Raw genomic sequence first — 17,338 nt, 5'->3', positions numbered from 1 at the left:
ATTGGAAGATTTGGGGGGACCTTTCATGGTTCCTCAACATCATCATGTCCACTCTGCCTAGCCCTAAGCTCAGCCCATCATAGCCCCTAGGTCAGACAGTCCACAAACCATTACTGAGTGCACCTATGCCAGGTCCTGGATCCACAGGGATCTTCTGTTAGGTGCTGGAGATGAGCAGGTGAATATGACAATCCAGGGCCTTCAGGAAGCACAGTCTGTCAAAGCAAAAGACTGTCAAAGCTACCTTCTGTCCTGTGCAAAGTATAATCAGCCTTGGAAAGAAGGTTTCTTGCTTTCTAGCCTTGTAAACTTGAACTTACTGTCAACAGTTTCAGAGGCTCCCTTGTCTGTACATAAACGTAGAACCAGCCTCTTCGATTGAGAGGGAACACCTTTTATTCTACACAATTGACACCTATGCAGAGCAGACCTATGAAGATAAGTCTCTCAAAGAAAGCTGGGGGCAAACAAACACACCAGTCAGCAGTGGTTTACCTTTAACCTAACCTTTTTATTAACCACCCTTAAACACCAAAGCATGACGGGGATCAATATTATTATCCACAGGAAATGGGACCTGAGATTCATGAGGACTTAATTTGGTCCCTCAAACCAGTGCTAGGGTTTAGCTATTCTCCCAAATGTTTGGAATGAGAAGTTTTGCTAAAAACCTTATTTCCATACCAAAGAGGCCCCCAGAAGTAGTTGCACATGGAGGGAAACACAGGTCCATAGAATTTTAGTTGGAAAAAAATCCTGAAAACTAAAAAAACTTTCCAATGTACCTTGTCATTCTCTCGTCCTCTCTCTTTACACACACACACACACACACACACACACACACACACACACACACACGGTTGGGGGGGCAGGGCGAGGCAAGGGGCTCTTAGGGTGTAGATTACAACAAATTCGCTGCATCCACACCGACCTGACACGCTTGACTCTGGGAGTGCGCTGCTGCAGCTGCAGGACAGTGGGACGGGGGAGTCACTTTGTCCCTGAAGGGACGAGTCCCCGGCAGACGCTGCGCCGCCGCCCTCTTTGCTAGGGAGGTCTGTTTCTACCTCCTCTTCATGTCCCGCCTGCTTCCTGCACTATAAGTAGCGCGGGCCTGAGAACTCCTTTCAGAAGTTCTCCAGCGCTCCCGCGGAGCGAGATTTTCGCTGCCTGTGAGCTGCAGCGCGGAGCGAGATTTTCGCTGCCTGTGAGCTGCAGCGCGGGAGAGCTCAAGCTCGCGCGGACCCCAGCGCCTGGCAGGCTGACAGCGCTCTCTCGCCCCAGGTGCCTGCGCGCGTGGGGAGCAGACGCACCAGATGGCATCCGGGGTGGGTCAATGAAGCGCAGCCCGAGGAAGATGTGGCGCCCTGGAGAAAAGAAGGACCCCCAGGGCGTTGTCTATGAGGATGTGCGGGACGACACGGAGGCCTGCAAGGAACAGCTTAAGGTACCCTGGGGGTTCACGGGTCGGGACGGGTTCTGAAGTCCAGCCGCGGGACGGCTCGAGGTTTCCTTGCGGGCAGCCCTTGGTTTGGAGAAAGTTTGGAGTGGCCAGGGGGTTGCAAGCTTTGGGGTGTGTTCACAGTCCAAGAGGAGACCCCGCTAATGACGCGCCCACGCAGCGCCTGCTTTATCTATTTGGTTTGCTTGTTTGCCCAATCTATTCTTGCTCCTGGACAACTGTAGTCCAGGGAAACCTACTCCAAAAGTATCTGTATCATTTGGCACAAGCTCGGGCAGCTGCCTAAAATCAGGGCAATTTGGAATGGGTGTCGTTTCACTTGAACTTTTTTGTAGATTTTGTTTAGAATCAAATAGCCGAAAGGCTGTGTCTGATTGTCATCGGATAGCTATTTAAGAGTTTTGGGAGTTGAGAAGGCTTCTGGTCTAACAGAGTGAAACAGAGAAACCAGAGAAAACGTCCCCTGTAAAACGGAGGCAGAACTGGCGAATTCCTTCTTCAGGGGGTGGGGACGTCAGGAAATGCTGTGGAGGAGGTGACTTTTGAAGATGGTTGAGTGGCCTGAGGCTCTAGGATAGGTACTTGTTTCTTTTTCTTTTTTTTTTTAATTTTAAAATATTTGTTTAATGAAACAAATTGACTAGTTTCACAGATCCCTCTGCGTAATACAAAGTTCTGAAAGTTTATGGTCCTGGTTTTCAATTAACCCTCCACACTGATCTAAGGAAACTGAATTGACACATATGTGTCCCACATTCCACCATTCCAGTATCAGCCCTTTCCCACCAACCGCCCGTACTTGTTTCTTATGCAGCACTCGGGACCTAAAGGCAGCACTAGCTACTACCTGATGGCGTAGTCTAAGGGATAGAGGCTGTTGGGTGCTCAGAGTCCACCAATGGATTTCATGAGATTGTCAACAGGAGAAAGGGGCTCATTTAAAATGTTGAGACAACATTAAAAAGACTCTCCAAACCCTCATCACAAATCTCTTTCAACAGTGGAATCATGTTAACAGTTTCTTACGTATTTTCCAGGTTAAAAAAAAATGCTTACACAAAAACGCACATGTTAATGGATCTTTTTTTATTTGCAAAAGTATGAACTCACAGATTTCCACTTTGATTTACTTACAAAATATATTTTGGAATACATTTTAAATCAGCACTTGGAAATTTACCTGTTTTTACCAGCTTCATAACATCCCACTGTATGAATAGATCATGATTTATTTAACCAGTCTTGCACTGATGGACACTCAGGCTGTTTTATGTTTGCTTTGTTTTGCTGTTATACACCTGACTGAGTGTGTCTGTGAGTGTAGACGTGGCTTCTCTGTCTGTCTGTCCATTGGTACTTTTGGGGGACTGTCTGTATGTTAAAGTCCAGCAGGGTCAAGAGGTACATACAGCCTTAAGTTTGGTAGCAATTGTCAAATTGCTCTCTAAATAGGTTGCACAAATTGGCACTGTTGCCAGCTGTGTGTGTGAATCAGGCATGTATAGTAAATCACACACACCAAGTAGCCAGGCCTCCCAAGGTGAGTCTGTTGGCATATCCACCTTGACCACAGACATTTTTTGTCCTTCTTAATATTAGCAAGGTAACTGTGGCCTTTTGGCTTACTCCAGAGAACTGAGTCATGAATGGATTTCACCCTCCAGGATAGTATCTTTACAATTAATATGGGACTGGAAGACATTTTAAATTTCTAATATCACCCATGTGGTTTTATTTATTTATTTATTTATTTTCTTTATTATTATTATTATTTTTGAGACAGATTCTAGCTCTGTTGCCAGGCTGGACTGCAGTGGCATGATCTCGGCTCACTGCAACCTCCGTGTCCCAGGTTCAAGCAATTCTCTTGCCTCAGCCTCCTGTGTAGCTGGGACTACAGGTGCACACCACTATGCCCAGCTAATTTTTGTATTTTTAGTAGAGAAGGGATTTCATCATGTTGGCCAGGATGGTCTCAATCTCTTGACCTCATGATCCACCCGCCTCAGCCTCCCAAAGTGCTGGGATTACAGGCATGAGCCACCATGCCTGGCCTGTGGTTTCATTTTCTAGAGATATTTGCTGAGGGATTTCTCAGCACCAAGTCTCAAAATTATTTTTTTTCATGTTTCTAATTGTCCTTATTTAGATTTAATGCCTAAGTAGAACTACTTACATTATTTAAGGCTTTTTAATTTTTTTATTTGAGTTTGTAGATTGAGGGATTTATATATTTTAGTTCATTAACTGTGGTACTTTCAGATCATCTTGTAAAAATCTCAGTGGTTGTACTCTTTACAAAGAAACATATAATACTGTGAAGCGTTTTTTGAACTCTAGAGGGTTTTTGGTGGTTTCCTAATTTAAAAGAAAAGCTGTGTAACATATTTTCTCCAGCACATACACAGTATCTCAGGAACACTAACAAAACTGAAGGATCACAGAAAACTTACAAGTTGAGAAATGTGGAAAAAGAACCATTGGACTGATGCTTTTAGCCTTTTCCAATTATTTTCTTTCAGGATAGTGAATACTTTAGCATTTGTTCTTCCAATTGTTATCTCTCACCTTAGTTTCCAACCTTTTGGCCACGTTGCTACTTATACATATTTCATTAAAGCAACCTAAAACAGATGTATTTGATGTCGCTGTTTTAAAGGGTTTAGTTAGAATTAACTTATCTAAAAGTGATCTAGTCTATTATGTTCTGAATCTAATCACATAGTTCTGAATCATAAGGAATCTGAAGTGACTCTGTGACAACATGAAACTACATTAAGTGAATATATAACTTGTCTAAATGACATCCTTGGCTTACTTTCAGAACTTTAAAAAATCTTTTCAAAGTCTGACAATACGTCAGGTACTGATTGAGAAGATCTAGTACATCTGATATACTCATGTAAAGTATTTAGATGCTGTTTTGTCATTGTGAATTCAATAGTGCCTTGTGAGCATCTGAACCTAGTACTCCCTCTAAAGAGTGTGGAATTGGGTTTGCATTGACAGCACATCGCTGAACAGACATCCCAAACTGCACATTCTGGCACTAGGGAGTAGGCAGCACAAACTCTTTATTACCCAAATAGCATATCAAATTCAAGTGCCAGAATGCTTCCAAATAGATTTAGATCAACATTTTCTTTGATAGCATGAGATATGAGAATACCCTGTTTCTACAATAATCCCATTTTAAATTTATTACTGAATATGTGTAAATTTGAAAGTGGTTGGATGCTCATTGTCATATCCTATAGTCACTAAAGCCATATGTAGCTTATATAGAATTCTTTTTTTTTTTTTTTTTTTTTTTTTTGGTTAAAAAGTAACATATCTCAGTTTAAGAGACTACTATAGAAGAGTGATTTGTTAAGTACTATTTTGTGATTCTAGAAGCAAAATCTAAAGTTCAAAAATTTAAGAATTTAAATTTTATTTATTCCAATTTGACATTTACTGAATAAGTCCTCATATCCTAAATCATTTCTTAGCTATATTAAGATACATTAAATACTTTAATACATCATTTTAATTGATAGCTTTTTTTTTCAGTAGTGAGAAATGCTCTAGTTATCCTTAAAATAACAAACTAGAGTTTGAACACATATATTATCATGCGGCATATGTGACTAGTTATGGTCAATGGTTGAATTAAAGTAAGTATCTGATTCATTTGTTTGGGGAAGATTTCTGCATTTCCTTGGCAACAAAGAAGAAGGCCTTTATTTCTAAGCATATATGAGTTTATGGTCAAAAAATAAAAACATTTATTTCATATACTGAACAATTTGGGGGCATTTTTTCATACCTTCTTTGTATCTGTAAACATTTTGTGTATTTCAAGAAAAACTTTTACTTTATTATAAGCATGATAAAGAGTTTTGGATAATAAATTATTTAAGAATATAAAATGATTATAGTCATAAGTTTTGCATATGCTTGTTTGTTGTAATGGTGTTTAAATACCTCTAGGAGGAGTTTGAAGGAAGTGCATATGGATTACAAAGCTTTAAGAAACAAAAGATATTAAACAATTGTGATGACATGAACGCCTTCCCTTCGCAATATGCTGTAGGAAAAGGTCAATTCGAGTAGATGGAGATGTTCCCTGAAGATTTCCTTCCTGGAGGTAACAAAACATTACAATGCATCTTCTAGAAATCTTTTATCCCATTCAGTTCACTGGGAAGGTGGAATAAAGTGATTCTTAAGGGTAATTAGTTTCAATTATAAAGAACCTGTATATTTCACTTAGAAATCTGGGTTTTCCTACACACCAGCACTCCTCAACTTCTTCTACTGAAATATTGCAAAGCATAGTGCAGAGATCTAGGACACCCCACAATAAGCACAGACTTTATTTGAATTTTTAGATAAATTGTAAAAATGCATATATATTTATGTACTCTTCTGTACTATTTCCATTGAGGTTATTCTACACCTAAATTATTATCATTGAAGAAAATGGACACTTCAAGAAGGTGTAACATCCCCCCACAGTGATGTTTTCCAGATGCCAGCCTTGTACACTCTGCCTTGTTTAAGCAGTTCAACTGCAGGCAATGAGGGAGGTGGATGCCACAGAGATGGAGACAGTGAGGTGGTGTGATAAGACCTTCACTATATAAGATAATTCTGTCAATATTGTGGAAGATGGATTAGAAGTGGAAACCAAGCTAAAAAGCTATTTTGGTAGTAAACAGAGGATAGGAGTTCACCAGGGTTGTGAGGCTACAATAAGGAGACAGGGAGAGGTTGAAGAGATATTGGCATGTAAAGTCAACAGTGCTTAACAGCAGAGTAAATGGGAAGAGAAGGGGGCAGGGAGTTGGAACTGACTTTGAAATTCTTAAATTTAGGAGATTAGGCTAATAATGTAAACATCCCCCAAAAGGAGGAATATGAGAAAACAGAAAGTAAGTGAGTGTGAAGGTGTGAGATTTGGTCACGGTGAGTTTGAAAGGCCCAGGGGACATCCACTTGGAAATATCCAGCAGGCAATATCTATAATCTTCTACAATATCTGGAAATATCCAGAAACGTAGAATGAAAGGGGCTGCCCTACAGGAGCATGATTGCGTAGGAAGTCGATGAGACAGTGGAAATGCATGAAAATACTTTAGGGGGTCACAAAATTGCTAATTAAGGTAGCTAAGAGTAGAGTACAAACATCAAGAGACAGATGGCAGAGGAAAAGCCAGAAAAAGATGAAGATAGTGGTGGATAAAAATTGATGATATTAAAGCCACGGGAGAAGTTACTGGGACAGAAGAGTTGGAAGGAGCTCTTGCTACAAAGAGATCAAGCAGGAAAGAGGTCACAATAAAGCTCCTACATTAGAAGGCCCCAGTGACCTCTGTAGAAATGATTTCTGAAAAGTGATGAGGATAAAAGCGAAATTCAAGTTATTTAATTAGTGAATGGGATTTTGTAAATATAGATCCCTGTTTAAGTGTTGTGCCAAATGGAATGATGAATGGAGTGATTCTTCTTGATCAGACGGAACAGTCAAGAGATGTGTGTGTGTGTCCGTGAATGTGTGTGTTGTTTAGAATGAAGCACTTAGATGAATGAAAGGAAATAGTGGAGAGATATATTTTAAAAAGGAGAGAAACAGAAAACGTGGCTATATGGTTCCAAGTACCATAGATGGTCCTCAAATCATATTTATGAGACAATGCTTTTTCTCCTTTTCTGGATATAAAGATACATTGCCACTAATTTACAAGGTTGATAAAGCAGATGGCCATGTCCATTTAGAATGGCTATAGGACTTTGCAGGATGAAAGGACCTATTACTTGTATGCTGAGCTCACAGGATAAATAGTGCCATATATCGTATTGTAGAAATATGTGGAAACCAGGTGTGGCATCAGGGACTCAAGCTCGAATTCTAGTCTTGTGGTTTATTAGTGATGTGTCTTTTTTCTTATTAACATTTTCGGAGCCATTCCTACAGGCCAGGCACTCTGCTGTGATCTTTAAAGACACGGTTTAATATTATTGTCCCAATAACACTGCAACATTGCAAGGTGTCTCTCTCTCTCTCTGTCTGTGTAGGCATATGAATATATGTTTTGTTGTTTTTTTTTTTTTACAAATTTTGAATATGAGAAAGCTGAGGTTCAGAGAGGCATGGTAACCATACCTCCTTACTGGCTCTGTGATGTTGGCAAGACTTTTAACCTCTCTGGACCTCAACATCTTCCTCCTGAACATTTGTCATGGTGATGCCTAGCAGGCTGTTGGGGCTTGAAAGAAATAATGGTCACGTGAACTTAGTAGAGTGCCCAGTATATAGTTCTTTCTTTTATATAATCTCAATATTTTATCACAATACCCAAACTCATATAGATAAAAATATGTAGCAATTGGAGGATCTTTTTCTTATGACTGCTACGGATAGAAATTTAACTCAATTGATAAAGTCAGTGCCATGCTTCTATATATTCCCATTAGGTGCCCATTAAATGTTTCATGAGAATTGAAGCTGTGTTTTTAGTTTCCATAGAAAAGATGCAGCTGATTTCAGTTGCACTTGGCACTGAGTTTTGCAGTGGATAGGCACTCAAGAGGTGTTGAGCAAAATCTAATCCATATTTTGGTTTCTTTTTCTAGTGCTGAATGCAATGATTATGGATGATTATGGAATAGCCCTCTGCACTGTGCTGTAGAAGAAAACCAAATTGAAAGCGTTAAGTTTCTTCTCAGCAGAGGAGCAAACCCAAACCTCCAAAACTTCAACATGATGGTGCCCCTCCACGTAGCTGTGCCGGGCATGAACAATGAGGTGATGAAGGTAAGGGTATTGGCCGGCTCCAAAGGACCTGACCGGCGGCGCAGGTGCTGGTACCCAGATCCAGCTCTCTCTGCCTGCACCAGGATGAGCACCTTCTGAGCTTCCAGGTCAAATGATATGTAATAATTACATTTGCTCTACTTCTCACCAACTAATGATGATAATGATGATTAGTTCTAACTTTGTTGAACAGTTCTTATTTACCAAGCACTTTTAAAGAGCTTTGTGCGTGTTCGTTTATTAAATTCTCATCTAAATAAGCCCTCTATGAAGTAAGATCTAATAAAATACTAGTATTCCCATTTCATAGCTGAGTATGCTGAGGTGCCAAAAGAATTTGAATAGCTTGTCTAATGGCACATCACAAGTAAAACAGCAAGACTAAGGAATTTTGTTTTCATCTTTATGTTTTCAAGTTTAGGCTTTATCTCTTTTACCTGACTGATTTAATGACAAAGGAAGAAGGTAATGAGAGCCTCAATGAAAGCAGAAAACATAATTATGATTTGCTGTTTTAGTTAGAGTGTATGGCCTGTTAGATTAGTTCGCCGAGGACATGACAATACCATTGGGAGACATCTTATTGTTTCAAGGTGTAAGAATAAGCTTGATCAAGTAGAGGAAATTCCAGAAAATTGCTAAAGGGTAAGAATTAGGCCATGGCTTTAAAACTACCTCTCAAAGTCTGTCAGACACACTAAAATACAAACATGCTTAACTGATGAAGAATGGAGTTTACAAATGGATCATGTTCCAGAAGTTCATTTCTAAGGTAGGCTATTTGGAACTTACAATAAATTTTCCTGTAGAAATATTATTGCGAATGATGATTTGGCTATTTGTGGTAAGCCACAAGAAAACCAACTTCTCTATAAATTGCCAAAGAGATGCATGAATTTCTGGCTCCCTTTAGCCCAAAAACCTTTTCTCTCAGCCTTCTGAGACCTTGGCTCCTTTACGTTTGGCATGAAGGGTATTAGAGGAGCCACTTTCTGCTTTCCTACTGTTCCTTGTATATGGCTCTATCAAAATTCTTAACACATGATATTGGAATCAAATATTCAGGTGCTTTTTTTGCCCACTGGGTAATTATCCTTGAAGGAGGGCTGTGTCTTGCTAATCCAAATATCTCTTATTCATCAGCACTGTGGTGGCAGATGATGAATGAATGTGTAAATGGGAGTTTTGGCTGACTGAGAAGGGGCGAGCTGAAGTCTCAGTACCTATGAGATAGGTCAGGGTGGCTCCCTGAAGAGGTTGTAGAAAGTCCTCTGGAAACAAGCTGGTTTTTGTTGTTGTTCTTGTTGTTTTATTAAATATCTGCATTATTCATGAGCCAACTGTTGTTTCCATATCATCCGGGTTGGGCCACTAATGACTGCAGGGACTCCCACAAAGATGTCACATATTTCCTCATGGAGCTCTGTGCTCCCTCTGAAGGCTCTTTTTAAGAGCAAACACCTATTAACTCATTTAATATTGGCTCTGAAAGTGGAGTTTGGGAATATGAAGACAGATAACTGTTGAAAGACTATTGTTATTAGAAAGCAGAAATCTCCAGGCCAACAAATTCAGAAAGATAGGTATCACATAGAAATAGAAAACAAAGCTCCTAACTGATTCATAAATTCAGTGATGGACATAAAACAAATTTTCCTGATGACACCAGAACAAGCAGAAAAATAGAGTTCTAAGTAAAATTGACTCTCCCCTACTTGGTCTTACCAACCACAATTATGTCTAAAAATATTTTCAGACTCCTCTGGCTCACCAGAGATGACAGGAATAGAAGGAGGAGAAGGTGTTTTGGAATGCCTCCCCTCATGCTTGCAAACAGCAATCCTCTCTACCTGCCTCTCCCAGTTATGCCCATGGTCCAGCCTGTACCCACCCAGCCCCTGCCAGTTTAGAAGCTGCTCCACTAACCTTCCCTCAAACCTTCCTCTGCTGCCTATAATGGTTGTAAAGTAAAAAACTGTCATCCACGCATCACTTCAAGTTCTTGCACAAATGATTTATGGTATGCATAATATTCCCTGGGACACATTGGCCTGGGGATTAGGAGGTGGTTTTTTCTCTCAGTGGCCTGCAGGCCTTAGTCCTTGGGGCTTTACTTCAAAGTATCCAGTTGTTTGACCCTTCCATGAGGCTTTCCAGATTCTCATCAAAGGGACCTGTGGAAGGCTCACCTCCGAACCTTCCAGACTTGCTTGGTCATGACTGAATTTGAAGTAGGTGCACAGTTTAGTTGCTGTCTCTGGGATCTCTGCCACATATAACTGAACACAGCTTTTTGAAAGATTGTGCTTTTGGTGGTACAATAATAACAGCCTAATGCTACACATTTATGGTCTATGATTCTAAGACGGCAAAGAGAGAAAAGCCTCTTCTTTGATAGGTTATTTTCCATATGAATCTACAGCTTCTTAAGAACAGAATGCAAAGGTGCCTAAAGTCCATGGAAGGAATCTTGTGTTCTCATTTCCCTTAATTCATCAATCATTTTCCCATATATTTTTATGTACTAAAATCTCAGTTTAATTTTCATTTATGAGCAGAGCTAATTAGTAAACCTAATTCATTTACTGATACTCACATGGGGCATGTTCTGTTAACAAGAGGCTCTGGTAAAAGGTTGTATGCTTTTTTAAAGAAGTCAATGTTTTTGAGAAACAGCTTATTTAATAAATTCTTTTAACATTATTTAATTATAAGGACATGCCGTTGTTTATCATAGTCTTTCTGCAAGAGAAAAAGCCTCTAGTAGGCCAATTTAAAGATTTGATAAGGTATTTAGATGAGATAATTTTGTTACATTGAATATAAAAGAAAGACTAGTCAAAGATCTGTAGACACTTGGGCAATAATCAGCTGGCCGTCAACCAGGTGAGGCAGTAACAGGTCTTCAGTGAAATTCCATCAGAAAAATTACGTGACCGTTTATCAGGATGCTAATTTCTTCTCTCTCTTTCTCTCTCCCTTCCTTCCTTCCTTCCTTCCTTCCTCCCTTCCTCCCTCCCTCCCTCCCTCCCTCCCTCCCTCCCTCTCTCCCTCCCTCCCTTCCTCTTTCTCTCCCTCTTTCTCTCTCTTTCTCTTTTTCTCTCTTTCTCTCTTTCTTTCTTTCTTCTTTTTTTTTTCTTGCACTGTCTCGCAGGGTGGAGTGTGGTGGCGTGATCTCAGCTCACTGCAACCTCTGCCTCCCCGATTCAAGCAATTCTGCTGCCTCAGCCTCCCAAGTACCTGGGACTACAGGCTTGCGCCATCCAGCCCAGCTAATTTTTGTATTTTTAGTAGAGATGGGGTTTCACCATGTTGGCCAGGCCGGTCTGAAACTCCTGACCCCAAGTGATCCACCTGCCTCCACCTCCGAAAGTGCTGAGATTACAGGCATGAGACACCGTGCTTGGCCAGGATGCTAATTTCTTACATTGTAGAGAAAGTTTCCATTGCAGACCAAGTTTGAATTAATTGAGTTAAGCCTTACCAAAGTGTTATGCAAAACTCTGTTTTGTTTACTGAAGAGAAAAGAGATTCCATTGACATTTCCTAGGATGCTTGCAATCTAAGTAAAAGAAAAATGACTGATAGGGGGAAAAAAACCATTCCTTTCCTGCCTTCCTTCCTCCCTCCTTCTCTCTCTTGCTCTTACTTTCTTCCTTCTTCCCTTCCTGACTTCCTCCTTCACTGTGAACACATTCTAAATGGCTCCACAAATTTATTTTTCTGAAAATATTAGTTAACATAGCTTCACCTAATGCTAGTCGGAAGTATTAAGTGAAGCTATGATAACTAATATCTACAATTAGTATTTACAATGCCACAGCTCATTATCACCTTAATTATTGTGACATTGAAATCACGATTATTTCATCTATTTGAGAAATTTACTTAGTACCCACAGTATGCAGAATTTTGTGCCAGATTGTGTGGGAGAAGGATGAAAAAAGATAAATACACATGGTCCCTGGCATCTGAGAACTTAAAATCTAGTGGAAGACAAGTACTTTATTTGGAAATCTGTAAAATTTTGACAACTATTCTCCACTTTTGTGTAGGTCTTGCTTGAGCATAGAAGTACTGATGTTAATTTGGAAGGAGAAAATGGAAACACAGCTGTGATGATCGCACCAAAAATAATAGTGAAGCACTGCAGATTTTGGTTTGCATATTTGTCATATCTTTCTGCTTTCTTTATCTTTTCATGAATACAACATGGATTATTATTATTTACAAAAGCTGTTGAGTTTTTCTCCTTAGAAAAACATAAAATGCAGAAACTATGTCAGAAAAAAAAGTTGTTCTATGTGTTTTTGTATACACACTCCCTGCCTTAAGTGGATCTGAGATTGCTTTTAGAAGACGAATAGTAAAGCAGTAATGAAAACTATGAGAAATTCAAAGTGAAAAGAAAATATAGGCAGGAAAGATTGAGATGAAGCTGGTGGTCAGGCTAGAATGCGAAATACAAAGTATAATGGCCTGTATATTATAAAGATGGTTTGCACATTCGATTCTGAGCTTCTGAATTGTCAAAGGAAAGATGAATATAATCAGTTCCAGACTTATTGGGCCATAAAATAAAAGCCAAAGGAAACAGCCACTCCTGAAGACCTGAAGAAATTATTGCCAGGTGTTCCCAAAAACAGTGCCCTGAGTGATGAAATGACAAAGGTTGTTAGCCACATGCCTGAGAGTAGAGCCAGCTTTGTCTCTGGCGAGGCTTCCTGACGAGGTCCAGTGAGGCGATGGAGATGCTTGTCTACATGACTTCCTCCTGCTTCTGGCAGTGATCCATCTGAGTGTGCTGTTAGAATCCCAGCAAATAGCCTTGTTTCAAATATTCCTTAATCATTTGCATGTTATCCCGACCAGGATCTTTATTTTTACCACAAGATTTTGCCTCTTTACCATCCCAGAGAGTAAGAAAATGAAATAAAATAATTTAAAAATATTTGCCTAATGTTTAAATGTACCATACATATATGTTTTAGCACCTTTACTAGATGTACTTAGAGACAGGTAAATACTCTACACTCTCATGATTGGACCAAAAAGAGAATAAATGATAAAGAGAATAAAAATAAGTTAACTAACACTCAAACAAAGAATTTAGGAAAAGAACCTTAAATTAACCAAAGGAAAATTGGTATAAAGAAATAGTAAAGTTGAAAGTCCTACAGAAAACAACATATTTTTAAAGTCTGATTTCCTTGCCAGTTTAATTTTTATGTGTATACTGTGTGACAATATTGTTTAAAAAGCTTTTACTTAACAATATTCTTTTTATTATTATTATTTTTTTGAGATGGAGTCTCACTCTGTCACCCAGGCTAGAATGCAGTGGCGCATCTCAGCTCACTGCAACCTCCACCTCCCAGATTCAAGCGATTCTCCTGCCTTAGCCTCCCAAGTAGCTGGGACTACAGAAGCATACCACCACAAATTTTTGTATTTTTAGTAGAGATGGGGTTTCGCTATGTTGGCCAGGCTGGTCTCGAACTCCTGACCTCAGGTGATCTACTCACCTCGGCCCCCCAAAGTGCTGGGATTACAGGTAGGAGCCAACGCGCCCGGCCAACAATATTCTTCAATAATATGATTTTATAAAGTACATCTTCCATTTCTGGACTATATTATATATATGTATTTCTGGGCTATTATATATATTATAGAAACTAAACTAATACTATCTCTAAAAGCTGAGATTACAGGTGGTATTTGATTCTACACACATTTCTGTTTACTCAAAATATTTTCTTTTATTAAAGGTACTTAAAACAAAACTGAAGGTTAATGATCTATAGAAAATGGTAGTTTAAAATGATTGGCTCAGATTATCAATGTAATATAACACTTAGTTCTTCTAATGCCTTTTTAGTGAAGAACTATTATTAGTGAAAATACTTGATTTTCATGGCTTAACAAGAGTGCTGGCATATTCATTTATTAATTTTACATAAATAGAAGGAAAAGCATCTGGGAAATATTGTCATTTTATTCGCGTAAGAAATTGAAAATGGGTATAGAAGTCATGATAATGTCTTTAAAATTTTTATTAATTCCATTAAAAAATATGTTGACTTTAGTTTGCTGGGGTATCAAAATTTATATTTTTGTGTCTACATTGTTACTTCTTCGGAAGATATAAAATGTCCCTATTTCAGAATCTTTGCTTAGTTCAAAATTACTTTCATGCTTAGATTTTATAATATATGAAGCCCGCTATGTACTTTTACATAGACATACAATGTAATTTGTGATTTGACATTTAACTGGTGTCATTTATAGTTTTGTCTTTTCTTCCAGCTTAACAAAGGAGCTAAGCCATGTAAATCAAATACATTTGGATATTTTCCTATTCATCAGGCTGTACTTTCAGGTTCCAAAGAATGCATGGAAATAATATTAAAGTTTGGTGAGTGGGGGCTTTTCCATATATACACTATAAATAAGTCTACTCTGTTGGGTACTATTAATTTGAAAAATATTTAACCAAATTTACCACAGGCTTGTATGTGTCTCAGTGCCCTTCCTTTTTTTAAAAAATAAAAAACCCTCCCTATTATTTATTTTATATATTTGTTAAGTTGAATGCTATTTTCTTCTAAAGGTGAAAAGCATGGGAACAGCAGACAGTCTCATATCAACTTTGTGGGTAATGGGAAAGCCAGCCCTCCCCATCTGGCTGTGCAAAATGGTGACTTGGAAATGATCAAAATGTGCCTGGACAATGGTGCACAAATAGACCTAGTGGAGGTAACTCTTCATATTCTATATGACACTTTCATCTTAGAGTTGTCAAAAGCATATAAAATACTTTATAGTTCTTTTATGGTTAATTTACATTGAAATACACACAAGAAATAGATATTATTTCCTTCTGATTCTGCAGAAGCAGAATAAGGGGATACCCCAAGTTTCGATCTATGTAAAGAATTTTGAGACCTCCCTAAAACAATTGCAGACACAAATACAGATAGAAAAAAGACGATATCTAGTTCAATTGCCATTACATAAGTTAAGGCCTACCCTCAGAAGATGATAATGTTCAGCTAGGAACATTAAAGCCCAATCATGAATGTCTTTGGTTTTAGTTCTATTTGGAAGAGTTATCATTTTTAAAACTAAGGAACACTTAACTAATTTCTAAAAATATGTCTGTGAAAATGCTGACTGTGTTTGGGATCTGACCTTATGCCAGGCATCTCTGACCAAAGTGTAGAGTTTGGGCCCTTTTCCCTTCAATATCTGGGTTTTGGGTGGCAACAAGCTCCCCTCCAAGACACTGCAAAGGCCTGTGCTTTCTAGAGGAAGAGAAGATTGGTTATTAATTTCATGTATCTTCTGGACACTAATCCTAAGTCCCTTCAATATAGAAATAAGAGCTGCTACTCTTGGTATGGATTCTGAAGTCATTTCATACGCTGAGTGCTTACAGCAATGGATGAGACATTGTTCTTATGTTCCTGGGGGAAAGAATGTTACCCAGATGATGATGGTGGAAGTATATGCCAAGAGTTGTTTTATTAGAAAGAAGCACATTTGTCAGCTACAAATTTTGTATGGATGCTCTTCTTCGTAGGTCTGTAAAATTAAGGAATATCAATTACATTTCAGATGATTAATGGTGATCAGATGAAACTGATCAGATAAAACTGATCACTATTAATCATCTGAAATGCAATAGATATTCCTTGATTTTATTGACCTGGGATGAAAAAACTCACAGATGAATATAAGTTATATTCTTAAATTGGGATTTAAATATTGGTTCTAGTATTAAAACCCTTTACAGAAGGCAAAGTGCACAGCCCTTCATTTTGCTGTGAATCATGGAGAGACTGAAATTATTAAATTGTTGATATCATCCTATTCTGGTGGCATGGATATTGTTACTGTGCTAATAAAGTCATCAGACTGCTTCACAGGCAAGTTTTCTACCTATCATTCTGTATACAGACGTTTAGTCTTCACATGTTAAATTAGAAATTGCAAAGAGCAGTTAGTACTAATGGAAGCAAAGATTATGTAGTTTAAAAGAAAAGAACAAAATAGCAAAGACCCTGTGTATCAACTGGAATTGCTTGTGTTCCTAGGGAATGGGAGTATAATGTTAAAGAAATTTCACAGAATAAAATCTCCTATGGCATATTCTGAATCGAGTTCAGTGGATATAGGATCAAAATTAATTTTCTGTATGCTAAAGAAGTCTACAAACAAGGTCTTCCAAGCCTTTTCTAATCTGTTCCAATTTCTCATATTTATTTTATCTCCATTTTTAATGACAATAATGGAGCAGATACATATGGATATTTTACCTTTCCCAACCTAATCCCTTCTGCTAATCCCCCAATTATACATAAATGGTTTCAAAAGATAAAGTTTTAGGAAATTATAACCAAGTTGCCAAAAACGCTAAAAAAATTGTGACATTTGACAGAAATACAAGTCAGGGAAAATTTATTGAACTGTAGGCTTACTAGGTGCTAGGATAGGAAACAAGCAGTGTAGACTGGAAATTCAATTCTTGTGGAAAGACAAGTACCAAATGCTCCCCATGTGAGTGAAAGAGTTTTCTGAGTTGAGCCTTCAGTCTCTCGGTCTCTTACACACACACACAGACACACACACACACACACACACACAGTCAGAGTAGCTGATATATTTTCAATAGGTAACCAGACCTGGAAATCTATCCATCTAAATATCTCTTAGAAAAAAAGCAGATCACGAGGTCAGGATATCAAGACCATCCTGGCCAACACAGTGAAACCCCGTTTCTACTGAAAATACAAAAAATTAGCCGGGCGTGGTGGCGGGCACCTGTAGTCTCAGCTACTCCGGAGGCTGAGGCAGGAGAATGGCATGAACCCGGGAGGCGGAGCTTGCAGTGAGCCGAGATCGCGCCACTGCACTCCAGCCTGGGCGACAGAGCAAGACTCTGCCTCAGAAAGAAAAAAAAAAAGAAAAAAAGAATCTCTAGCTACCAATATAAGATCTCTTTCTAATGAATGTATGCATTCGCAAAACCACCAGCCACGATAGGGTATGTGTGAAGAGAAAGGAACTCCCACTTA

The 17,338-nt window shown here is 38.7% G+C and overlaps 1 pseudogene; it reads left to right on the top strand.

Annotated features, from left to right (window-relative positions):
* The first annotated feature begins 1,046 nt into the window (after positions 1-1,046).
* Positions 1,047-17,338, top strand: part of LOC129042094 (transient receptor potential cation channel subfamily A member 1-like) — a 60,427-nt pseudogene continuing 44,135 nt past the window's right edge.

This window comes from Pongo pygmaeus, chromosome 7 (genome assembly GCF_028885625.2).
Source record: "Pongo pygmaeus isolate AG05252 chromosome 7, NHGRI_mPonPyg2-v2.0_pri, whole genome shotgun sequence".
NCBI lineage: Eukaryota > Metazoa > Chordata > Mammalia > Primates > Hominidae > Pongo > Pongo pygmaeus.
The sequence above is the reverse complement of the archived record's forward strand: the minus strand, read 5'-3'. Positions and strand labels throughout refer to the sequence as shown.